The sequence below is a fragment of the Tyto alba genome, unplaced genomic scaffold (assembly GCF_018691265.1).
Source record: "Tyto alba isolate M040663 unplaced genomic scaffold, T.alba_DEE_v4.0 Super-Scaffold_7, whole genome shotgun sequence".
Classification (NCBI taxonomy): Eukaryota; Metazoa; Chordata; class Aves; order Strigiformes; family Tytonidae; genus Tyto; species Tyto alba.
In genome coordinates, this window is record NW_024881328.1 from 31,231,970 (window position 1) to 31,258,864 (window position 26,895).

At 39.4% G+C, this 26,895-nt stretch overlaps 1 protein-coding gene across 9 annotated transcripts in view; it reads right to left on the minus strand.

Annotated features, from left to right (window-relative positions):
• Nucleotides 1-26,895, minus strand: part of SPATS2L (spermatogenesis associated serine rich 2 like) — a 102,944-nt gene that overhangs the window by 54,081 nt on the left and 21,968 nt on the right. For 3 of the 9 annotated variants that reach the window (XM_042808545.1, XM_042808543.1, XM_033010823.2), the window contains exon 2: nt 10,317-10,397. The exons of the other annotated variants lie outside the window; for them this stretch is intronic. The gene's annotated coding sequence lies outside the window, so the exon portion shown is untranslated. The remainder of the gene's footprint in view (nt 1-10,316; nt 10,398-26,895) is intronic. 9 annotated transcript variants of the gene reach the window in all.

A 26,895-nucleotide genomic window follows, 5' to 3' on the forward strand; every position in this document is an offset into this window, starting at 1 on the left:
CTCTTCCTATAATATCTATTCCATAGCAATACACATATATTTTTACACCAGCAGTCACCTTCTGTACTTAACACAAGTAGTAAACAATTATTTGGTTCCATATGTTATGAACACTACTCCTTCCTTTGATGGCTACTTGGCTTCCATCCATAAAAAGATCTCTGATTCACAACCTCACATTCTGCACTTGTGCACTACAAATACATACAACACAAATATCCTGACTACCTTTGTGTGGCCTATTACGATCCATTTACTGAGTCCTGAGCATGTCAGTCATACTCTAGAGTAGCAATGAGTTTAGAATGAGTGATCCCCAATCTCTTTGTGCGGTGGGAAAGCAATCAGAAGTCCAACAACCTGCAAAGTTCACATTACTGTTCACTTTCTCTTCTCTGTTTGACAAATTTGTATTAAATTGCATTTAAATTCAATCATGGTAGTAGTTCTAATGATATCATGATTAAAACCAAAAGATTATGTCACACTGTCAGCAAAAACAGACATAATACTACAAGGTAGATCGATCTCCCACCCTCCATCTTTGTTCTGAACAAATAGTAAGGATGAAGAGGTGTTCAAATTTTATGAGGTCATTAAATATCCTACTAAAGAAAAGTTAATCAAGTCTTTGCTAATTTCTGGACGTCAAGTTAATTCAGAGTGTTCTGAGAACACATTCTAGTCAGTGCAGTAGTAGTTCAGTAGGTGGAAACTACCAATATAAAATGCTTTATGAAATAACCATACTTTAAAATAAATTTGGAAAAAAAACCCCACAAAATTATTTTAAAAAATAAATAGCATTCTAAACACTGAAAAACATCCCCAAAACACATGTAACAGTACATTTCTTAAAGAAAACCTAGGAATTCAGATTCAAAAACAAGGTCTAATTTCTGGAAGGGACTCTTGTTGCACAGTAGCAGGCCTTTCCATGAAAAGGTACTTACATGATGTGACTTACTGACTTAGGCACAACCTCTGAAAATTCCTTCCATACTCTTTTCCATACCAATTAGCAGCCAAACATTTATTTTCAAGCCAAACCCTTTCTGAAGCTGCATGACTGTTGCCATTTAAGCAGAGTGCTAGTAATTTGAAGCCAAAAGTTTCCCACCTCCATTGGTATATATATCACCATGTGTTTGAACTCCTTATCCATTTGTTTTGTGTTCTTGCTGATGTACCTGATCTGATTCGACCTGAACAACTGAGTATCACTGTATATCACTGAAATGATGTGAATGGTCAAATGCACATTTAGTTCAAAACTGAGGTGACAGTGCTTCCCATGCTCTTTGACACATAAAATTTATACCACCCTTTTTCTTAACAAGGAGACCACTCACCAATGGCACTGAAATTCTACTCCACATTAAGAAGCTATACTGAACTACAAAAAAATACTAAAATGCTGAAATATGGTAAGTCAGGAAGACTCCCAACAATTTCTTGTTTCAGAGCAGGAAATTATAAATTCCTTAAAATTGGAAACTCTGAAAGAATGAGACCTGTCATACAAATCCATCCAATAAATGTTTATTTAAAAAAAATGAAACAGCTCAAATGGAAGAGGCTGAAAAAACTCATCCCAGCAGACCAGTGAATGTCTCCAGCCTACAGATACTGAAGATCTAATTCCTGTTCTAAACCAGCCTCCTGATACACTAGAAGTATGCTTTAGCTCCTCGGTCATTCTTAAGAGGAGAAGGGGAATTCCTCTTAAATATTTTTCTTCTTCCCCTCAAACCCATCTACTAGTTTCCTAGAACCATTTAAGAGCCAGCAAAGGCATCTCCCAACTCCAGAGGTCCAAAGGCACAAATCCCAGCAACACTCCATCAATATCACAACTGCCAGGGCTGCTCAGGATAAAGTGACAACTTGCTTGGCTCCCGATGCTCTCCACTTGAGGGATTCTATACTATTCCTCTATACAGGGGCTCTATACCCTCCCCACTCTGCAACAGAACCGCTGCTGAGAGCCTAGAGCCTATGCTCTGCTGGCTGGCATCAGATGAGCATCTGAAGAGCACCACTCTGATTCAGCATAAACTGAAGATGTCCAAAATTCCTGGGTTTACTACATATATCTCGTATTGCTGAGCCCAATTCAAAATAGCTAGATTTAGCTGCATGGCCAGTAAAAATATTCCTCTCTGATATACAGGAGGGAAGGATGTGCAACCTGGAAAGAAAATTTCAAACTGAGAAAACTCACTTTCCACAGCAATGATTGCCAAATTAAACATTAGTGTCTTGCTCTTCCTCAAGCACCTGAAGGAATATTGCCAAACATACTGATAGAGCAGTGAAATAGTAAAATACAATCTACTCAAATTCTACATTTGCATGGATCTCCTGCAAAACCAAAAAAAAAGTTTACTTTCAGTTTTACAAACTAGGTATTATCTTCCAAGTAATTCTTGCCAGGGGCTTGAGTCATTAAGTCATTTACACTGGCTCTTATTTCAGCTCAGAATGGCATGCCAAGAGACAGTGTCAGTTAATTTGCTTCTGCGGTTGCCCAAATGTGGACTGTTAGCATTCCCATGCTATACTCTTCTAAGAGCAAAGTATGTAATGTAGTAGTATACCCTGCCTTAATCACAGCAGTTTCTCTAAACATTAAGAACAGAGCAAGAAAAGTGAATGTCAGGAAGTGTTCAAATTCACACTTGTTTTACATGTTAAGAAATAAAATTATCACACTGAATCAAACTTCTACCAGCAGACTGGTCCAGTGTAATTGTTACAATAAATTCTCATAATCTTGGAATAAATCTCAAGTTCAAAGCAGGTCCTGGAGCTATTCACATTTTAGCCTTCTTTCTATTAAGTGTTCTAAACCCACACCACCTTTTCTTCTCACTTAGACATCTTTGACCGGCCAGTTTACCATTGCCAGACATGGGGGGGCTGATTCTCAGTAAATACCAGTTGAAGCAACTCCTGTGAATTCAGGGAGCTACGTGGACTTGAACCAGCTGCTTGGCGGTCCCACAGGACAGGACAGGACAGCAGAGCCCCTCCCCGACTGCGGACATGGAGAAGGAGCCCCTCTGCAGTGGCGTTTTGAACACAGTGGCCAGAGCTGGCCTGGCCGAGCTCACAGGGAAGCACTGCACTCATGGTGACACGTTGGCAAGTTGATGGTGAGCTTGGGGAAGAGCTTCACCAGAGCTCTGGTGAAAACTGATTAAGTCAGATACTCAACTGGAGGCAAGACAAAACCAAAGAAGCCTTAACGCAGATAGGCCTCAGGTGAATAATATATGTTCAGAGCATATGTAAGCATACTTTATGAGTCAGTAAGGTTATGCATATGCTTGAAGGCAAGTACTTGATTTAAATGTGCCAGAGCAACCTGAACTTTCCAAAACTGAACATTTAAATACAGCTTTTCATTTTCTAAGACCAAGTCACCCCATATAGGTCCTTTGAAGATGTTTTTCCCTGAAGAGTATTCAAAATTATTTTTTAATATATATATGTACACACACACACAAAATTTATGTACATAAAAAAATCTAAAAAATGCTTACAAGTTCCTCTACTAAAATTACCTGATGTATAACCATGATAAACAGACACAGACCCAGCAGTACTCCCATGTTAACAGTACTCAGTCACACACTACACTGGAAGCAACACCGACACTTCGGTATTCCCAGATTTACAACACATTAGCTCTCCTCTCCTCCCCCACCTTCCTACCCACAAGGAAAACATTGATTTTTCTATGTTAACAAAAGGTATTCCTGGAAACAACAACAACAAAATCACATAAATAAATTGAGCTATAATTACTTATTGTTCATACAGTCCTTCAAAGTAATTGCTATTATACATTAAAATAAGTGTCTATTACAGTATTTACTGGACTTTGAACTGCACTTTTTTAGAGGAAAAAAACCCAAGAAACCAATTATGCTTTTTAGCTGAAACCCACACTATGCAGGTACGTAAAATTTAATTGTAAAAGTACAGTCATCCAATGCAGATTGTGTATTGCCAAAAATATGCAAAGGCGCCTTAACCAGTCCCCCCTCCAACACCCACCTCAACAGTCAGGAGACAACGCCAGAAAACTTTCCTGCATCTGAAGGTCAGCAGCGTTTGAAGCATTGCCTGACATGCATAAACTGAGGCCCTTGATTAGCCAAGCCCATAAGGGGCTTTTTAAAAAAATGACAGTTCTCTTAACTTGTCAAGGGCAATCCTGATAAAGAAAGCTGTTTGACTAGCCATGGAAATGAACAAGACGCAGACAGCAAATGGAGTAATTTTATCAACAGAATAAAGAGAAGGTATTTTGTTCATCTGTTGAGGAACATTTTAAAGAAAATAAATGCATGTTTTATTTTGAAGGTACTTTTTCTCAAAGGCATGTAAGACCAGTTACACCATACAGCACAGATACATACTCTAGGAGCATTTCTCAGCTCATCTGTTTTCTGCCCGTTCACTGGAGGCAATCCTTGGCATGCCACAATCCATGAATTGATAAAATCTGTGGCACATTAGACAGATCTTTACTTTGTATCTGTCCAGAATTTCTTCAAAGGAATATTTAATATAGCTTTGTAGGATAAAGTAACATATTTGCTCCACATAATCTAGTGGTCAAAAGCATCATATTAAGCTCTCATTTGCAGTTACCATCAATGCCCCTACCTGTTGAAACTGTCAGTGTGTTAAAGGATGCCATACCCACTTTTCTTGGGCAAACATGGATACCTGCACATTTCAGGCAAGTGAATGGAAAAGCATGTTTTGTATGGGAACTTAAAAATTGCCCTACTAAATCTCTCTTCCCACTGGTGTTAATTAGCAACATTACCACAGCTCTTACAAGCTCCTATATACCGCATGTAGGCACTATCAAAGAAACTGTGCCACTTAACAGAATTATCACACTAAGCAAGACAAATTCTCAGCATCTCAACTTGCTCTGACCATCTTGTGAGCAGTAAGAACTGGCAGATAATAAACCAGGCCAGCTAGGAATTTTCCAATCAAGCAGAGGGTTTGTTGGTGTGGGTGGAGTTACTTCATCATAACTGAAACATTTCTAAAACATCTGCTGAACAAGGCTTCTCCAAAAAACTAACAGAATTCCCTATGAGCCAGTTATCCTTCCCCAGAGAGCCAAAATCAAAGCAAAGCTTGGTATAAGCTAAGTTCAACTTATCAAAGCAGGAAGTTACTGTGGCTTGTGCAGTCACATAAGAGCTGACCACAGTGTTTATTATCAAGTAAGGCCCTGTATCAGTCATGCCTTTCCTTTGCTCTTCTAGAGCCACCCCAAGTAAAGGCAAAGGTGATTCCTGAACAGCTTGTCTTTTTTTAAGTGTCTGACTATATTTTCATGAAGCCATGCACAAAGCTATCATCTTCATTCACAAAGAGCAGTTCTGGCAGTTACTCATACAGATTTTTTACTGTAGACAAAAATCACACAGTCAAAACTGCCACAAATTCACATCTCCAATTTAGCCACATACCAAAATGCGCAAGGCTGGCTCTGCAGGCAGCAGATGTGAGCTGCGACTAGATCCTGTGGTTAACAGAGCTCTATTGCTGGCATCCACAGAACCAAAGATTTTGGCTGAAAAGAGCTGGTTCTACAGTTGCTCAATATTTGGACTTGACTCTTCAACAATAAAAAAAAAAAAAAAAAAAGACCCATGTACAAGAAGCCATTTACACAGGGTGAGATTCAGCTCTACTGGCTGTCTTCCTTAAATACGCAGAGTTCCCAATAATATTGACACACGTAGAGCTGTTCCAAGAGCTTAACTTTATGCATCATTATTTTTCCAGGGGTTCTGCTCATTACCTGAGACCAGACAGTCTAGCCTCCTTGCTGACAATCAGAGCGCAGCAAAGAGGGAATGCTTTGGTTATTTTTAAACTGCCTAAACCATGCAGTTGTAAGAAAAATACAAGAACTATTTCACCACTTCATGCCCACACGCCCGGTGCTTTTGGACAGGGCATGAATTACTGCCTTGGTCCTCCATTCTAGCAGAACACACGCTCCATCCTACTGCCCTGACAGAAGGTGTTTGTTCCTCTGCTGCTGAGGATAGAGATATCCAGAATTCTTCCAACCTACTCTGAGTGCATGCTCCATAGAACAAAAACACAAGCTATCCCTGGCAAAGAAAAACTACTTGCTCTGATCATGAACCATTACAGCATGAACCATTTCAGAACACAGTGGAGGGGGGCAACTCTGTCCTCCCTTTACTGCAGGCTGTTTTTTTAATATATTCACTCTTCCTCATCATTCAAGGAAACCTTCATTCAAATCAGTGCTTCAGTACTGAAAAGCCACAAGAAATTGCATAACACCTTTTATGAAGACACTGAAGTTTCAGTTTCACTGTGCTTACCATGTGATTCACCAAATCCCATAATGTCATGTATCTCTTGGAATTTGATAGCATTGGCTGACAAATTCAGTGAGAGATTCGAAGATGAGCACCGTGAACTCTTACAATTGGACCAGTCACACTGCTATACATTCACCAAAACCTTTGTAATGCTTTTCACCACCAGGAACAAATACTTATCCATCTTAATATTAAACAGAAGTGGAATAAAGAAGGGCCAGCAGTAACAACAGAGCAGTCCAAACATTGCAAAAATAAAGAGTCTCTTCAAGAATTCAAGAGTCTCCTTTAGCCTCAATGATTTCCTCAGAAAATTCTGTGAAAGCTCAACCTGCTTTCAGTTTCAGACTTTGATATTGATCGAAGTGATCAGTGAAATCCAATCTGAATTACTTCTTGAGCTCTTTGCGTCACACACCTGCCAGTTATTTTTCATTGACAGAAGCATACATGATCAAAAATAGTGTTGCAGGGAAGGACAGGGACACTGACAGTAAAGTAACTCCCTAAAATTTTTTTCTTTTTCATAAATGAACTAAGATTTCATTCCTTCAGATCTTATTTTTTAATTATTTTTATTTTTCAATTTCCTAGGATAATCACATAATTCTAATTCTTAAAGTTTTAACTTGGAAAGCATTTTATTTGTCCAGTCGCATGATAAAAACAGACAATTCCATATCAGAAGACTTAAAGAGTTGGTTATTTTAAGGCACAAAATTACATATTTATACCAACAGCAACAAGATGCATCTATATGTAATTACGGTACTACCCATTTCAGAGATAATTTGCCCAGTGTGAACATCAGACCTTTCTTCAGAATTGCTCTTGCAGGACAGCAGGACAGAGTCAGCTTGAGCATGCAACCCCTATTCAGAAAAGCACTTAAGTGTGACTAAATTCCATGAAACTTAAAACAAATGTTTTGAGACATTTTCAGAGAAAAATGAACTTCAGCACATACTTGGGGTGTTTTTGAACTGTTTCAGAAGTGCCGATGTTACTAATAAGAGTGTCACATCTATGCATGCAAGAAAACATTTTTAATCAATAAAATTCTGTTCTTAAGATAGGATTTTGTTCTTCTGATAATTCTTTTTTTTAGTACTACATTAAAAAATAAGCATACTGAGTCTGGCTGGGATGGAGTTAACTTTCTTCCTAGCAGCCCATATGGTGCTGTGTTTCAGATCTGTGGCTGCAACAGTGCTGATAACACACCACTGTTTTGGCTATTGCTGAGCTGTTCTTGCACAGTGTCAAGGCCTTCTCTGTTTCCACAACACCCCACAGGCAGTGGGCTGAGGGTGGGCAAGTGGCTGGGAGGTGACACAGCTGGGACAGCTGACCCACACTGGCCAAAGGGATATTCCATACCATGTAACTTCATGCTCAGCAATAAAAACTGAGGTAGAAGAAGAAAAAGATGTTTTAACTCCAAGGTGGGGATGTTTGGAGATTGACTGGGAATCGGTCTGCCTGTGGAAGGTGGTGTGTCATCTCCTTCACTTCCCCCCCACCTTTTCTTCACTGATTAAACTGTATTTATCTCAACTCAAAGAGTTTTCTTACTATTTTCTCTCCCTGCCCCACTGTGGAGATCTGGTGAAGGGAACGAGTGAGCAGTTGTCTGAGTGCTGGGCTGCTGATTAGGATAAAGTAACACAGTTATACAGAAAACCTTCTCAGATTCTGATGTAGAACTTGTTCCCATATTCAGTGTCTACAGTATTCTATTATTTCTGTAGATATCTGTATGACATTTTACAACCAAATATCTGTGCTGAATATAATCCTCAGCACAACTCTACAGTCTGGGAAATCACTTACTATCATTTTAGTGACGGGTAGAAAAGTGGAAAGAGACTATAGGAAAAGATTTTCAGAGCTAAATAAAAATTTTGGCCTCATTTCCAGGAATGACATCTATACATACCAGTCATTTTTAAGTATCAACCTGAAGGCTTCTCAGAGCTGAAAAAACAGCCCTTTACAAATCTGAAGCCTTTTTTGACCTCTCTACTACTGCCCGTCCAGGTACATGATCTAGTTCACAAACTTGGACCTTCACTAACAAGCCAGCAACAATTTCCTTATTTTCAGAGCTACAATACGTGATTCTGCTGTAAAAGACCAAGTGCAGCTGAAAAACTACCATCTTTTCCCCAACATCAGTGGATGCCAACGCTGCTCTTCTGAGATCTCTGTGCCGTGTAACATTGCTGACAAGGGTGGAGATGCTTCCAAGATATCTTGCTATCTAGGCAGGCCATCTGCTTTTGACAACTCAAGGTCTGGTCAGGAACTGATCCGATGATTCACTTAGTTGTAGTAAATAGAGCTCATAGCCAGACAAGTAGTATTTCATCATCTACTTGGCCACCACGCTTGAGATTAAGCAGATATGCAAGAACTACTTTGGGCACCCATATATTTTTTTCTTCTTCCCTCTGTGGAAGTCACACAGCTCACCACTACCAAGTTTAGTGTGCTAAACTATTAACTAAACAGACTGATTCTGCTCAGCCACTCCCTGTAAGTCTTCTACCACCAAAACTTTTGGAATTTTGCCATGTAACAGCTCTGTGTAAAAAAAAAAGGTTCAAGCAAAAAGGAAATCTTTAACAGTATAACCACTCTCCACAAAAAAAAACCAGAGTGCATGCAATGAATAACATGTGGGAATTAGTTGTTCTGCCTATTTATTATAATGTCTGAGCACTTCACAAACCTCAACACATAATCTATTTATTATCCTGACACTCATACTCAAGTGCAAGAATACTGTTATCTCATTTTGCAGATTTAAAATTGAAGCATTAAGTGACTCAGAAGATTTCTCAGGAAGCTATTCAGAGGGAACACAATCCAGATGTCCTAAGATGCAATAACTACAGAACCTTAAAGACATTTGAAAAAATGGTCATCCCCATTAGAATTACAGAGAACCATGAGGCCATTAGCCCACTTGTTAGACTCAGGCTTGGAACAGACTGAGCTTATGCTTTTGTAACATGCTGGTCAGAGAGAAACTGTTTACTTCCAGACACAACAGCAAAAGGAAGTACTTGATACCTTTAAACAAATATTTTCTTCAAACAAGTGTCAAAAGCCATTAGGTTCAGACCACCTCTGAACTGAGGCAACTGCAGAGGTCCCAACTCTCAGTTCTGTAGTCTATAGGTTTATCCAAGTCTTTATTACTATGAAGCTGCCCTTTCCCACCATCCTCTGAACATCACCTTGGACTATACTTAGTGTGAGATGATTTCAGAATACCAGGTCAGCAGAACTTTCAGTTGCAAGCCATGATACATCTTCACAGCGGTTCAAACAAAAACAGGATGAGGAGCAGCAGTAGGACAACATGGTATGAGGTGATCAACTTAATGACACAGAGAAAGAAGGTAAAAGAAATAAATGTATCTGGAGTGGTGAAAGATACACTATGCAGACAAAACAGGAACCAAAGCAGCTTCTGAGATGTTAAAATAGGCTGCCACTGCCCTGGTGAAAGAAGCCCCAAAGTTCCTGCCTTCTTGTTCCAACACTGACAGAGCTATAAATAAAGTACTTTCCTATTTGTTATCCATCACACACATACATAACGTGAAAGAGGGCACACTTACCCACTAATCTGTGTCTTTGTAAGAAGTCAAATCTACATAATCAGAAATTTAGAAAACACCGTTTTGCTAATTGTTGCATTGGTCTTTTTTTTTTTTTTTTTTTTGTATTCCCTGTGATCACTGTGGCACGTGGAACTATGATCAGCTTTGGCAGGATAGCTCAAGAAACCTGATGAACTCACTTGCAAAGTGTAGGTTGCAAGTGTGACTTACAAGTTCCCGAACTTACCCAGCTACATGCCAGTCACAATGATTAGCAGAGATATAAAAGGTATCTTACCACTGTAAATGACTCTAGTTTCTCTTCTTATTCTTCTATCTTCCCCAATAGACTGTATCTAGACTGTATCTCCTGAAAAAACTGATGGAAGTTAAAGAGAAAGGAATTAGTTATTTCACTCTTGATTTACTTTACTGCCTTCTCCTTACAGGAGACTTTTGTGAGAAAATATCCCTCTTCCCCTTACTGCTCCAATCAACACGTGGGGGTGCCGATAGATGCCCCTACCACTTTTTACAGAGCTTATCTTCACTACCATGCAAGCTTAGGCAATTTCCTAAGCCTTGTTAGCCCCATTCCTGACCACACATACAATTCACCAACCTAAAACAAACCTGTTTTTATAACTAACACATATTTTAAACTCAAACTAGCTAGCACACTGGGATGTGCTTAAAGATAAACCCAAGTGATGCAAACTATTCTAGCCATTAACGCAAAAGTGCTTTAGGTGCAAGTTACAGTAACTCATCAGTTACTAATCAAATCCCTCTGAGCAGCACCAGTGCAGTTTCAGTGTGGTCATTCTCCAATAAACAAAATTATTATCTCAAAAATATTAACTCAGCTGCAACAAAGGGAAGCCCAAGGAGGGACACCAGTACCTTGCCCACAGCACAAAGACTTTGCCGATTTGAACATAAATTTCAGAGGAATTCTTCCCAAAGTTAAAGACATACAACCACATGGACAGCTGAGTGCCTGTTTAAGTCCATACACCGATGAATGGAAACTCATTTCCCAATTTCATTAGAAGGAGGGGGCAGGGGGGTAAGTAACAGCTAAGTTTTGTCCTCTCTTCTGTAGTTAAAAGAAGGCAGTCATGAACGGGTCTATGACTTAACCATGCATATCAGACAGGAATTATTCCTTTTTAGTTGCTACTTGAGTTGCATGTTGTCCTTGTTTGCTTTGGAATTAGATCTGTTCAGCAGTCTCTCAGCTAACCCTAGAAGTTTAACATGACATTTCTGAACATCCTGACTGCTGAAATCAGCCCCTACTAAGCCACTATGACTGGATTGTCTTTGCAGACTTATTTTTCCTTCTGTATTACAAAATACTCTTTGTGATAGATTAGAAGCATGTGACTACTGTCTTATTTCATCCATTTTATCCTTACTGAAACTACGTATTTTGCCAAAGCAAAGTTTTAGAGTATAAAAGTCTTGTCCGAGTCACAGGTTTTATTTTAAAGCAAGGCAGAAAACTCGATTGCTCTGTATCTGAAACAGCCAGGTGTTCACCTGAAGCACTTCACCAAGAAAAGGTACCCACAACAAAGGCTCTCGATCTCAGAGCTTAGGTTCCAGAGTCCATTGCAATCTAGTCACACATTTCTGCATTGCTTGCTGAGTCACAGTTATGGTCAAAACCAAAGGAATTAATGGAGCAATTTAAAATGTGATGCTTCACTGAAGAAATACAAGTACTCATACATGTCACAGTGTTAAAGAGCACTTCTGGGTGTTGGAATCTACACAACAGGCACAGATCCACAAGATGAATAAAGGAGCTGGAAACCTGGTGAGGGAAGCATACCCACTTCTTAGCCTTTTGACAGAATATCCTAACCAAGAGCTTGGGAAGAAGCCTATGCTATGGCCCAACCAGCACTTTGTTCTTTGGTGCAAGCATGGGCAAGTCTTGGCTATTTATTGTCTTCAAAGGGACACAAGGAAGGGCTGAGAATGAGAGAGATGCTGTGCATCCCTTTTGTCTAGTGAGCACCCGAATTGAGATTGAGAAAGAAGTAACCTTCTTAATAGTTACTGCATTTCTTATTCCAACATATGGACATCTAACTCCTTCCACTGATATCTGCAGGTGGTATTTTTAGGGTATAAACAGAACAAATCAGATCATGCATGTTACTGTACCAAGGGACCTCAGTGATTCTTTTTTCCTGCATAACACACCACCTGCTAGACCTCAGTTTTGATCTTCTACAACCCAAGTTGGAGGAGAGATTCCTCTCTAACTTCGGTGGAAAATTAAAATCTGAAAAAGCAAATGGGAAGAGTTTTACAACTAAAATTAAAATTTCTCTCTCTCCTGCTGAGTTCTTTTGACAATTTTTGTCCTTTGAACTTTGTGAAACATTGAAGACCAAAGTGACAGGTAATCTCAGAATCCCATTTGCTCATGTGGTCTCAGGTATGAAATATGGCCACTGGTATGAAATGATTCAAGTTAGCATTGTAATTCTTGTACTTTGAGGGCTGTTACTATTAAAGACTACTCTAAAAGACAAAGAAACACAAGCAAAAAATTGAAGTAAAAAGCTCTTGTTTTGCATCACTGTAAGGTAAAAAAGCAGATAACCCAGACAGCTATATACCATATGTAAAATTAATAAAAACCAAAAAGTTTTATTAGCTGTTGTAATGATTTATTCTTTCCAAACAATACCCTGTCTATCAAGTTTGACCTAATGAGGTGTAATACCTTGGGGGGAAAAAAAAAGAAAAAAAAAAAGGATTATTGGGGGACATCTCTCTGTAATTTGACTACCTTCCTAACTCACCATTTTGCCCTTAGTTGATGTTTCATGGCATATTATCAAAGAAAACATTATGCAGGAAATAATGACTCAAGGGAAGAGAAAGGAAATCAAGAGTAAAGGTGCAACACTTAAAAGGAAATTTATTTCACTGTTGTATTATCAAAGAAAATATTGTTGCTTAACGTCTGCAAATATTTAAGGTAATTTCTCATCAAAATGAAAGGTCAATTCTTAAAGTGATTTTCATTTTCAAACAAAAAAGACCCTGAAATAGAAAACATGCTGTGACTCTAGATAAGAAGAGATTTTTAAAGCAGTGGCCCACATCTCTCTGTGGCAGTTCTACGGCCAATGAAGGCCATGTGTGTGGAAGTGATGTGAAACACACTCTCAGAACCTTCACACCATTGTCACCTGCTGCAGGGTATCAAGAGAAAAGAAGCATAACTTCAGATACCACATCATCAAACAGAGTTCAGCGACAAACAACTGCACCAAAACTAACATAAGCCAAAAAAAAAAAAAAAAAAAAAGCAGCAGGAATCAGTGCTCACAACAGCTCTACAGGCCTAGAGAACACAGAAATAAACCAAGTACTTAAATCAATCCCCATCTTGAACTCTGACCTTTTTTAATAGTTCCCTAAGCCGAGTATTAATGTGACACATGACACATACAAGCACCAGAACCAGATACTGAGATTAAATCTATATCACAACATCTATTCAGAGATGTGGGCCTTAATGAATCTAAAGAGCAGAATCAAACTATACCTGAGCTATACAACACTCTGGACAAGAGTCCTCGTCTTGTATGAATCTTCTTTACTCTTTGGACGAGTAAAACAAGCTCTCTGACTCCTTCTCTTATGATGCCTAGCCCTGACCCCAACCTTAGCCTAAGGTTTCACAATATACCTGTCACATAGAAGAGCTCAAAAAACTAAACACTGCAATCTGCTAATTGCACTGTAGACCCACAAGCCTTCTAAATCCTAACAATAAACATAACCTTCAATCCCTCCATTCCTGAGTACATACCCTAAACACAGTCCAAAATACAGTGCTAAGTATAGCCCAGTGACAAAGATTAGCCCTAAATTAACTGGAAGTTATTTGACCGTGTCTAAATCAGCTCTTACCTTTGTGGGACCCAGCAGTAAAAAAAAGTCTTCCAGTCCTAAATCAAAACTCCAACTTAAAACACAGCTATCATCCAACAGAATTCCAAATCTAAGCAGAAGCCACAAGATTCTGTCTGCAGTAGCCTGCATACAAGCAGAGACACACTGCAGGACTGAACATTCAACTGAACTCAACACTACATATTCATGAACTCAACGAAAGACTACCATGAGGAGGAGGGGAAGACCTCAGTTCTGCTAGTTTGCAGGGTCCAACGCTCACATTTAATTCTAAGGTCTCTACCCATCACTTCCACATTTAATGTTAAGAATAGTTTTCCTAGGTTTTGTTTTGGGTTTGTTCCCGCCCCCCCAGATGAAAAGCTAGTTTTATTACTGGAATAAGAGGCATGCTGAGCTGGGATGAATACTGGTAACACAAGGATAGAATGGACTAGCTAGTTTTCATTCCAGGATATTTTTCTGATGAGGCCACTGATCTAGGATGAGAAGCAAGTCAACAGCAGGCAGGAAAACTTCTATCGAATGCTGACATGACTGAGTGCAGAGACTATTTGAAGTCTGCTGGTACACATGAAAAAAGGTGAGATTTTGTTGAGGGTTTTGGCACTTGTTTTTTTTGCACTTTTTTTGGGTTTTGATTTTGGCCCAGCTGGTGAGTCAATCACACTTCCCTAATTGCCAATGCAGTTATTTAGCACACAGAAAGCAGTCCTCCATGTGTTCGACGCTTGGTCAAACCTTAATACATTTAGTCTCAACCTTATGCCCAATGCAGACTGTAAGTTCAGAGATAGTCAAAATAAATGAGGGGTGCTCCTTGTCTGTCACTGCTACACTTCAACACAGTTCCAAGATTCCTGTTTTGCATCTCTGTATTCAGTCAATTAACAACATCATCCTCCAAAGCTAAACTCTGCCTGCCTTTTTAACTAACCCACAATGTTCCATTTTGTGCACTGCAGTTTCTAATTCCAGCCAGGGAATGCAGTGTTAAGGACACTCAGCAGGATCCAGCCTTCAGAGGACAATTCCCATTGACATTTACAATATGCACTTCTTATTATAACAAAAGATGATTACAATTATAAAGCAGCATAAGCTCCCTGACTGAAACCATCCTCATCTGATATTTGCCAAAGATTTTATACCAAAAGAATCTGTTGACTTTAGAATTGGGAAACAACAAAATAAAAGCTTCAGGATTGGACCAGCTCTTATCCTATGCCAGATTTCTGTACAGTGACACAAGTGGGATAATACCACAGTAAGGCAAAGGAGAGGATACATGTTCAACACTGGTCCAGAAGGGAATTATATTAAATGAAGAACAGATGCAATGAGGAAGAAAACCTGTTAATGCTGTGTGGTCTGGTCAAGAAGAAAAATTATTCTTGAAGGTGCTCACATCAGAAAGCCAGCAACATAATCAGACATACAACTGGCACCACTTCATTTTCAGCCAGCATGAAATAGCATGGTTTAAAAACCAAACCAACTCTGGCGTTTACTATGATCTATACATCTTAAAGGACTAGAATATCCAGTTCTTCTAGCCTGTGAAGCTCTTGTTGGTTGTGTGGGAATTTTGGTGTGAGCTAGAACATGAAGATGGGCCTCAGACCCTTTATAGATACATTATTTTAAAACAAGTCCACACGTAGAGTCTGTAATCACCTCTCCTCTCCTAACAGCTATCTGCCATTATTTCAGTCTGTTACTCCTCCTAACTTAATGCCAGTCAACCATTTCCTCCATTTAAAGCAGTAAGGGCCTAATTCAATTTATATAGACAGAACTGGAATGGACTTGTAACACAGCCATATGTGAGCCGTATGACACTGGAAGTTCAACACTAGACAGTTAAACACCTAGTATCTCACTGGATGAGAAATCTTTCTTAGAAGTCCACTGTCAGAAGAACTGGACCCCCTGGAAACCCAAAATGGTTAAAGGACTGAGTTGGGGACCCCACTAAAGCACTGGCTTTCAGACAATGTGCATAAGGCAACACTCAGAAGTTCTACTTCCTACAAGAATTGGTCTGCTTCCTACACTTTCCATACTTCTGATACATGGGGATAGTTTCTTCCACAGTTGGGAATGTCTTACCTGGATGTGTTTATTTTTCTTCACTCTCTGGCTTACTCACAGGTACCTCCTTTTATTTTTCTTTTCTCTACTCTCAGAAACAGTAGGAGGGTTTCTGTAGCCAGCTCTAGGTATACTGTTAATGACCCTGGTAGATTTATGGAGAGCTCTCTGTTCATCAAGAAACTCATCCACATGTTCCCAGGGAAACCTTATTTTGGGAATTACCTTCATTAAAAGAAAGTTACACTTATTTGTAAGGTATCAGTTGAATAACTGTCTCAGAGTTGTTATCTATTTTCAGCCTGAAGGTGATAAAGAAAATGATACTTTTTCACCTTGCAGATTTCTTCTGTGGAGCAGGGATGACAACAGAATAGCCATGCATGCTATATTCAGTTCTCAGACCGAACACCCTGCAACACATGAGCCCACATGCCAAAATTGTTCCCTTAAGGGCATGAGGGGAATTCTGAAGCTACATTTGGAAATATTCACAAAATGACAGGAGATCCTCAGCCAAATGGTTACAATAATTCTTCATTATTATCATTACTAAACAAAATATTCCCTAACACATGCCAAGCTAAGCTTTGTGCCCTCTCCCTGCCCTGAACTGGGGATGCACATAAAGTATACCTGAAAAGGCAGTATCCCAGCTGGTGTTAACAAGACTGCCTGACAACACAAGCCATTATTTGTTATTCCTTAATTCCAGTTGGTATTCCAGCTTCAAAACTTAATGAGTTTGTGCAGAATCCTAAAAGTAGTCCAATATACTGAAAAAAACATATTTAAAATAGAAAGCCTTTGTGAGAAGCCAAGTGGAATTCTTGAGGAAAAAAAAAAGATCATTAAACAACCTGTGGAGAACCTATAATTCCATTTTGTTTGGATCTGTACAATAGCCTAGCCCATAAAGAAAAACCAGGGGGTTTTTACATTTGCTTTGCTTTATTCGAGAGTTGTGGGAATGATGGTAACCAAGCAACACCACAAAGCTGGAGAGCCCTAGTTAAGACAACTGCTGATACCCTGATGAGCCAGGATATGTTCAGTGCCTAGAGGAGCCACAGGATCTCCATTTTTGTATACTTCAGGGGCCGTAAGATCCTAAAAAAGAATGAGAAAAAGAATCTGTAAAGTCTGTGGACTCTCCATGTCTCTGTAAAAACTGTGTCCTCTGAACTGAATTCTGCTGCCACTCATAGAGTCCACTGTGAGTTTTATTTGACATTTTTTGCACACTGAAAGGTCAATCTGTCAGAAAAGCGTCCTCTTACCGAGGCTGGGGAACTCAAAAATAATGTGTGACGGCATAACTGTCAACAAGTTAAATATAACCTCCACAGTTTTATTAGAAAATTCACTGTGGACCCATGTGAATTTGAGTATGTTCATCTACACAGAACATAACCTTGTAATTAATTCTAAAAGGCAATCATAAAAAGTGTAACTAAGTTCCAAAAAACATCCACAATGCCATTTTCTGGGCAAAAACTATCCTCCCATTCATCTCTAGCAAATCAGAACAATTAAACATCTTACAGCTTCTACGATTAATGACAGCTGAAATGCCTAATTTTCAATTCAAGTGCAATCACCACTATTTTCAAACTGGCACATCCTCCACGTAATCTGTCTCCAGCCTCCCAACAGGACAGAAGCTTCTGAAGGAAGTAGTACTTAATATTTTGCATGCCTAAGCAAAATCAGCTGTGCCCTCACTCTGTCAAATGTTTTTTATTCAGCACTTTATAAAGCAATTTTTTAAACTACTCCAAAACCAAAATAGACATTTTCTTAATAACAAAGCCAATGCATATATTTTTGTATATACATTTCAAGAGATAATCATATTCTGAGAAAGAAAAGTATCTAAAAGATGCTTTTTAAAAATAGTTTAAGTTATTTGCTTATCCAAATAAGCAGTAGGCAGGGAAAATATGTCTGGCTGCATATGCTTTTAAGTGAATGAGGGATTATTTTAGGAGACAGAGTACCTACTGAGTATGTGTGGTAGATAGTGCATCAGGGCTGTGGATGCTGAGTTTATGCTGCAATTTAGTAGGCAGTGTTACAGCAGCTAAATATCACAGGTAAGGCAGCAAGATCAGTACCAAAAGCAACATAGCATAGTTATAGCAGACATGCACTTAACTCACAGATATGCAAATATTGTGAAATCTACAGGGTGCATTAAAAAGCTCAATCCTGAGGAACAAGTTTATGACCTTTCCTGATACTGATACCCAGTCGATACCAGATTTTACTGTGAATTATGAGACACTGGACACTACAATAAGTAAGAATCAAAATCACCAAAAAGCCCCAACTAGAGGCCACATCTAAGGATGTTCCATCCAAGTTACACTGGGACACTGAGACAAGGGGGCTTCAGGGGACCTGGCCTACTGCCACCCTCGCTGTGCTTGTGAAAAAACAGCATACGATGAACGTGAAAAACAGACCTTTTCATCAACACTAAGTCATGTCATAACAACAGTGTTGAGTCTGCCTTTATAACAACGTAAGTGGACATACAGTCCAAAGAAGACGACAGCATCTCCTGGGAATCCTTACTGGAAAGGAGCCCAGCAGAGGGATGTACACTCTGCATCGCCCATCAGAGCAGGGGCTGCGTCCTGCTCAGAGAGCAACCATTTTGCCCAGGGTCCAGTACTGCCACGGCAATGGGATCCTCAAGTCCAATTCCACCTCCCTCCATCAGGATGGAGGACTGAGAACTCCCAGCCAGGTACCAACTAAGCCGTTTTGCACCCTCCTCTCCTTCCTGGTGCTCCTACACGAGATGAACACAACCATAAAGTATGTTTTATAGTACAGAGCTCTTGAGATTAGATATATTCATTCTTATATAAAACTCCAATCCTTATTTCTCTCCATTTAGAATGGGGAAATAGCCACTTTTCTTGTTTCATACAAATTCTAAGAATGGAATCATAATTAATAAAAACTAATAATGAAATCAATTTACAAACATAAATAGTAACTCTAACCTCTTTTGAAGTTTTAATGGGAAGGAGGAACAAAATTACCCAGGGGATCTTGGTCAGATTCAGTCCTGAGTGTAAATGAGATCTCATTCCCATGTGGCATTTCACATCTCGAAGGAAAACATGCAGAGCTCTCACAGTCCTGAGACAGAAGGTTCCATGAAACACTAATTTGTGCGTCAAAGCAGCCTTTTCATGGGAATGACATACAAATAACAGAATAACCCCCAAAGTTTTGAAGCAAACTTCTCACATGGGAACTTACTGTTTCCTCTGATGACTTAAAATATTTTGGTCTGGGCTTCAGCTGAAACACTTGTGTCGGTCTTTTACTTATGAAATAATTTAGTTAAAATAAAGCAAAAATACAGCTTGGTTTTCTTTTCTGCTGATGAGTTTGGATAAAAGTGAGTGAGTGCTGGTGCAAACCTGAAAAGCCTTCCATGAACTCAGATACACCCTATCTAAAGAAAATCAGAATTTGCTTCAGTTTATTGGTAGAGCACCTTCTGTATGGATCATTTATTCAGAATTCCTGTCTGTATTTACTTTCCTAGGAACAAACATGTATTTAGTGCTGACACTGAGCCTCAGCAACTGACTTATGACTTAGCACCTCTGATCCAAGAACCTTTGAGATACCAAGAGTAAAGTTTGTTCCAGTAATATCCACTCACCCACAAGACAGTCTGCATATTTTATGGTACACTAAAAAAAGTAACACGTTACATTTAATGAACGGAAACTTGCATGGAAAACATTACGTGCATGCAACATGGCCAAGCTACCATCTCTAACCCAGCCTTCGCTTTGAAACTATCAGACTTCTGTTTGTTTTAGCTTTTCAAACTTTATGTTATTTATTTTTCCATTTTCTCTCCTAAGATTTTTGCTACTTAAGTAGAAGCAGGGAGAGGCACAATAAAAATAAATATGGCTACAACCTATCTTTCTTGTTTCCAAGATCTCCATGACTTTCACAGATGGACCTGAATGGTATAGGCTCTGCTCACATCACCCATGAAATCAATTCAACATCATCCTTTTAACTCCAGTCCTCAGTATGAACAACTGAAGCTTTCACATGTCAGCAAATACTTTAACATCCACACCTACAGATTTCAAACACACATGCTGCCTGACCACCACACATTCACCTTGATCACTAATATGTAAAAAACTAAGTTTTATCTCAGACACCTTAGTACATAAATACATCTCTTCTTTTAGTGAATTACTGAAGTCAATGAACTTGAGAAGCCATACGAGCAACTTCTGGTGTATGTTCAGGACTATAGCACATTGTAACAGCTGGCCATTAAAAGCAGAATTACCAAATTACAAAGCAAGAGTGAAATTATTCCATCTTTTCGCACCTCGTATATAATGAAATGCCTCATTTAACACAAATCATACTAACAGTGAACTATGAGTATTCAAGCCAGCCCTGAAGCAGGGCTGAAAATCCACTGCTGTCACTCCTCAGAGTTATTTCCTGTCAGCAGGATCTGATTAGGGAGCTGATGCACCTAAAGGACTATGAGACCCACTAGATCAGAAAGGGTGTGTTAGGTGCATGCTACTATGAATGCAGAATTGACTGGAGGCATCACGCGATTTCCAGAAATGAGCTGAGAAGGAAGAAAGAAGAAAAAAGGGAAGAAAAAAGGCAGACTTCTAGAATCTTAATTTAAATTCCTATTTAAAGACTTTTAAAACATTATACGCTTTAATTATTTTTTAAATTATGTTTTCTCTAAAGAGAAAGTAAAAGTAGATGAGAAAAAACATGATTTTTTTTTCTAAGAATTTTTTTAATGCATTACAAACACTTCTTTATATGGGTAAGGCATTTTATATGTGTGAATGGGAGGTGGGAAACAATTATTTTAATCTCTCATATTTTAAAAAGGGTAGCAGATAAAAACAAAACAGCCAGTCTTCACTGTATTAGAGGCCAATTTTTTTACTCAATTCCCTACGACCATTGTCAGAACTTTTAGCATAAGGGAGAGAATAAAGGAAAAACTCAGTACAGTCTTCTGACATAGCCAATCTGTCCATCCTCACTCCCAAAACCAAACATGTTGAAAATACAAAAAAGAAATGTGAACTATCATAGAAAATAGTATGTAACATTAGCCTGCTAAGGAGCAAACGTGAAACCGCTGAAACCATTTTCCTTCAGCACTGACACCTCATAGTTAAGTAAAAAGATGACAGAAATTTAAGGAAAACCTTCAAACTTTAGGGATGTCCAAATATGTCAGTATGTAGTTATTTTATATAATTTATTACATAAAATAATATTTTACAAAAAATTAAAAAGCCTGAAGACAGAAGTAGATTATTATAAAGTCTGGCACTAGATTATAAAGTCCAACAGTATACCAGAAATACCACTAGCTGGTCCCTCTCAAATGGCTGGCATTTAAGAGAAGACTCCTTGAAACAGCCTCTCCTTAGGGTACTACTTTGACCTAAATTTGACTGCTACATCATCATGGGACAGTAAGGGATAAAGCCACTGGGGACAAAAAGCAAACAAAACCCCCAACAATTAATCAAATAATAATTCAAAACCTCAGCAAAGTAAAGCCCCCGCAAGGGACCCAGGAAGAGAGAGGCCATGTAGCCAGAGCTGAGCAGGACCTGCAATCCAGATTGCTTAATAAATATCACTTAAACCAAAAGAACCGAGCACTGTTCAGTCATGTATTTTTTCACGATTTATGTAAGAGAGAAAACTAGAAACTGTCAAATCAATTCCTGTACAACTAGAATGGTAATTCTGCAGAATTAATGCCACAAGAGAAACTAAGAAAGTAACATTTATCAGCAACACAAGCAAGTTTCAGAGGTTGAGGTGTTGCTTTGGCCCTACTCTACATACATGTTGCATATGAAACTGAATTGGAGAGCCATTTTTGTAACAGCTCTCAAAGATTCACTCTCTGTATGAACACTTTTCTTCTGATGGTCTATCATTTTGGTGAAGAGAGGTTCAACACACTTAAGCTCTACGTTTCTCACAGAGGAATGCTTACATGTCACTAATTCCATGAATATTATCACACAGCTGTTAACATGTAATGGTTAGGGGACCATATTAGCAGTTCTCTTCCTATAATTCCTTGAAAGGAGAAGCCAAGAACTCATTTACTTCACACAACTTCAGTGCAAATTTTTATACAAACTGTCAGCCTGGATTTAATAACCACTTTGAGTCAAAAATTGACATAATCTATTTTTTTCATATTTTGTTTTAAAAACAAAAGAAATCCTACATCCTTATCAAAAGCAAATAGACACCTGGATAGCTCCAGGTTTCAGCCTATACCCTGAATATGGAAATAGGATTCCAAACAACCTGGGGAGACAGCTAGAAAGAGGTAAGTGTCGGGCCCCAACTCCTTCTAATGCAGAATCAAGCTGTGGGAAGGTAAATGTGGTAGACTCTTTCAAGGAAGAAGCTGCATGAAAATTTGAAACTGCCATGTAAAAAAGCATACAGAGTCAGACCAGAGTAAATCATACTATCTTCATCTCTGTATGTGTGACAAGACAGATCAGACATACACTTCTTATAATTCCTTGTACTCCATGTGCTGAACAACTTGCATAGCACAGTTCAGATCATGCTGAACATGGGTGGCTGATATACTCCCATCCCATCACTGCCACCTGACTGCTTTTTGGATGTTTCTTTTAACTACACACAGTTTATTTGTTTACTTTTGGTGTGTGTCTTTTTGTTGGGGTTTTCGTTTCATTTTGTTTCCTTTTTTGTTTTTTTAACTTCAGTCCATGAACAGCTACACTTCTATATCTGTATGAACACAGAGGGCTAGTAATTTATGGCCTATATCTTGAGGAGATCATCTGCTGCTCAAGAGCCTTCGTATCCCTGTATTTTTCCTTTCAATTAACAGCAGATTCCTTCCCAAATCTCCTTTCGGTGGCTAGTACTGCAATCTGAAAACATTCAAAAACGTAGCGTGTAACAGCTCGTGAGGTCCCTCCCAGAAAAATCCTAAACTAGCAAAAGGCAAAGCCTTATATGGAGTCTGGTATCAAATGCATTTAAAGACGAAATCCACCAAAACCAGCACACTCGGCGAGAGCCGTCCCGACAAGCGGCGGGTGCCAGCGGGCGCCAGCTCCGGCGGCTGCCAAAGGCCCGCAGCAGGGATGGCTCTGCCACAGCCCCGCTCCCACACGCCGTGGGGGAAGCACCTTCTCCACGCTCCTGCTGCACAGCCCAGCGTTTCAAAATGAGTTGCCCTTGCCCGGGTCTTTTGGCACTGCAAAGATCCAGCCCTTGCTATCGTGCTGCCTGACCACTTCCCTCTATCAAACCACTTCTGAAGAGCTGGGCTCTGACTCCGCAGGCAGCACAGTGAAGATGTAGAGACTGAGAGTCCCAGAATGAACACTATACCACGATACAAAATATCTGTTTTCTGTCATAAGTAACAACAACCTTGAGGTTTTTCTTTTTTAATTTACATAAAAAGAATCTTTAATATCAAGCTGAGCAGCTCTCCAGAAGGAAGAGGGTATTATTCACTTAAAATAGTGAATGATAGTTAAAGGTGCGCTATTCAGTTTAATTAATGATTGCATCTACATTGCTTCATTCCTTTTATATGATGCAACAATGGTAATAACTAACCTTTTTGCACTTTAATAGACCTTGCAACTGCAAGATGATCACTCTTTCATTTAACAAGCCCTTTGTTATAGCTTAATAAAGCTGATTTTGCTCTTTGACAATTCTCATTAAAATGCTTTGGAAGGTACCACCATTCACCTACAGCCTGATTCTCGGAGGATCTGACTGCACACAGTTCCAATTAGAACTTTCACCACTCAAGATCTCTGAAAATCCACCACCAGGAAGGCAATTAGAAGTTTCCAACCTTTCCTCATCTATAGAGTAATGTGCAAAATAATCAGGGTTGGATACAGTGTAACTTAAGAGAATGGAATTGCGTGTTAAAATACTAACATGGGAACTCATTCTGTTAGCACAGAGAAAGGCAACCCATCATTCTTTGTCAAGTGATGGCAGGGCAATGGATGAATTTACATACATGACCATCTGTTGCCAGATTACACAACAGAAAAGTGACTTTCCAGACTGTCAAATGCCTGCCCTTTCTCAGAACTTCCTTGATTTTGTAGGCTTGTTGGAAAATCGGTGAAGGAAAAAAAAATGTATAGGGTAGCATACGAACTTAAGCAATCAGTTGAACACCTGCAACATGTTGTCTGTTGCAAAAAGGTCCTTGAGCTAGGCAAGCGTGATAACCACCTCCTGGAAAATGCATAAATTGGGAGACTCCATGCATAAATTGAGAGACTCCTAATCAGAAGCCTCTGTCCTTGGAGATTAAGGCCCTCTGAAAAATAAAGAACTAGCTCGAGCTAGTCAGGAGATAATAAAGTGCAGACATTAACCAAAGAAAGGCCAATACAAAAGTGCAAAGTTCAAGAAAGGCTTCTCTCCAAAGACCATCAGAGACTGATAGAGATCACCAACGACCCCCCATGGAAGCCCCGCCCCCCCCCCCCCCGAAGCAAACCACATGCGTAATAACATGTAAATATTATAATAAGTTATAGGAAATTTGATAAATATTTAACAGCAATAAAAACTTTGGCTATTGTAACATACGGTGGGTATGTTAGGTGGAATGATTCCCTCATGCCCCTGTCAGAATAAAGTAATGCCTGCTCGTTAATGCTAACCCCAGTGTTAAGGAGTTTTCATTCCCGATTTCAGTGACAGGCTTACTCTCTTACTATAAAGTAAAACACAACACATTACAGACTACCTATCCTTCATCCCAAAACACTATGTGGACTGTGAACCCTCTCACAGAACTGCCAGATTTTCAGGTCTGAGCACTACATAAACACAGGACTAGTACACTGCTGAAGCCTGCTCCACAGCTGCCTCTCATGCCATATTCTTCACTAAGGGCATAAAACCAAACTCCCACACATATCAAAAACGCTGCAAAACTTCCAATACATGTAGATCTCTGACATGACCTTAGTTTGAAATATCACTTATTTAAAAATTAAGCCGCAGAGGACCTAGACTGTACCTATTTCAGACATGTGAAGGGCTTGTGTCCCTCGTGACAGGAAAAAATTGTGACATTACAGGCCATGCTGTGATGCAGACCCAATAGTACACCATTAGAATCACCCTGTATTAAAAAGCCCAGTAAATTTAATGTAAAAATAACTACACAAAAGGAGAATTTAATATAAATATTCAAAAGATCATAAGGCAAGATACTGATTTTACACCAGTATCACAAAAGTGCAACGCTGCTGATGTTGAGGATTTCCTGTCTTCAGCATGTTCCAGAAAAATTATGACATTTTCCACAGTCCGCTTTCACACAAAGTTAAACATTAGAGACTTGGAGTTTTTCTAATGTAAAGCTGATTATCTGCTGAGCTCCAGGCTTCCCCAACACACCACTGTTTGGATATTTACTTCTTTTAGGATAAAATAATAATTACCACATTAAAAAAAAAAAAAATCAGTGCAGCTATTGCAATCAACTTTATGCCAACCATGTTCTCTAGCCTTCTGCAAAACCTTCCAATCCAACAGCAATTCGGTAAAGAATTGGCATATATAGATCAATGAGGCATAAGAGCACAGATATTACAGACAGATGCATGGTTTTAGCAACATATAATAAAGGGAGAACTGGTTTTATTGAGTAACAAGGAAGCAGTAATAATGGGCCAAACTCTGGACTTGTGGATTTCAGTGTGCATAAGCCTCAGGAGTATCTGGTTCTGAATCAGTAACATATGAACGGCTGCAAGCCCATCAGATCCTTAACCAAATGACCAAACCTGAGGAGAACCTCCATCAGGGCCAGGGAAGCCCCGATCTTCTATTGCCACCACACAAAGAAGATATGTACTGTAACTCCCCTCCTTCACCCTCACCTCATGAGCTTTCATGCCCACTTAAGTATCTAAACATAGTCAAAAGCCTGATGCCTTCTGACTGACAGAGCTCCTTCCAGCCCCTGGTATCTTCCTCATCCTTCCTCCCTCACCAGAGCTCCTTCCAACCACCATCTTCTGCTCTCTTTGCAAGCCTCTGAGCACTATTCTTACACAGCAGCTGCTCTAGTTCATCTGTATTTGCCTCACACTGCAGACCGCTTCAGGGCACCATTGGCAGACACACCTCTTACCCTCCCCACGCTACAGCTCTGTGCATCTGATCGCACACACTTGATCTTTCAACTCCTTTCTGCTGCTCTTTCCTTATGTTTCAGACCTGGCTGCCTCTCTGTTGGCCAGATGAATCATCCAATCCTTTCTGGCTTCCACTGTGTTTGTACACAGTGTAATTTCGCTATTGTGGAAGCAGAAACGCTGAAGTTCTTTGAAGATTTTAATGAGAAGTAGATTTACTTCCTTCACTCTAGTAACAAAGTGGCTGGAGTGCATAGGAAACCTCAGGAGATTCGGAACAGATGGGGAAGCCTCTCTCCACCCATGTGCCGTGCTCTCCTCATCAACTCCAGAGAAAAGATGACAAGCTCTCATCCTAACACCAAAGCACAACTTCATGCCAGCAGCTTAAGAAACCAGACAACTCATAAGAATTTCTAGCCAACATTAAGTTATTATTGGAAAACAGAATTACAAAAAAGACAACGTTTCATTCAGACTGAGTCCTAAAGATCACCAAATCAATTCTGCACAGGCTAGTATTACTGCACATGGTAGTTATTCCCTGCATCAACACAAAAAGAAGTCCCACAGTGATGA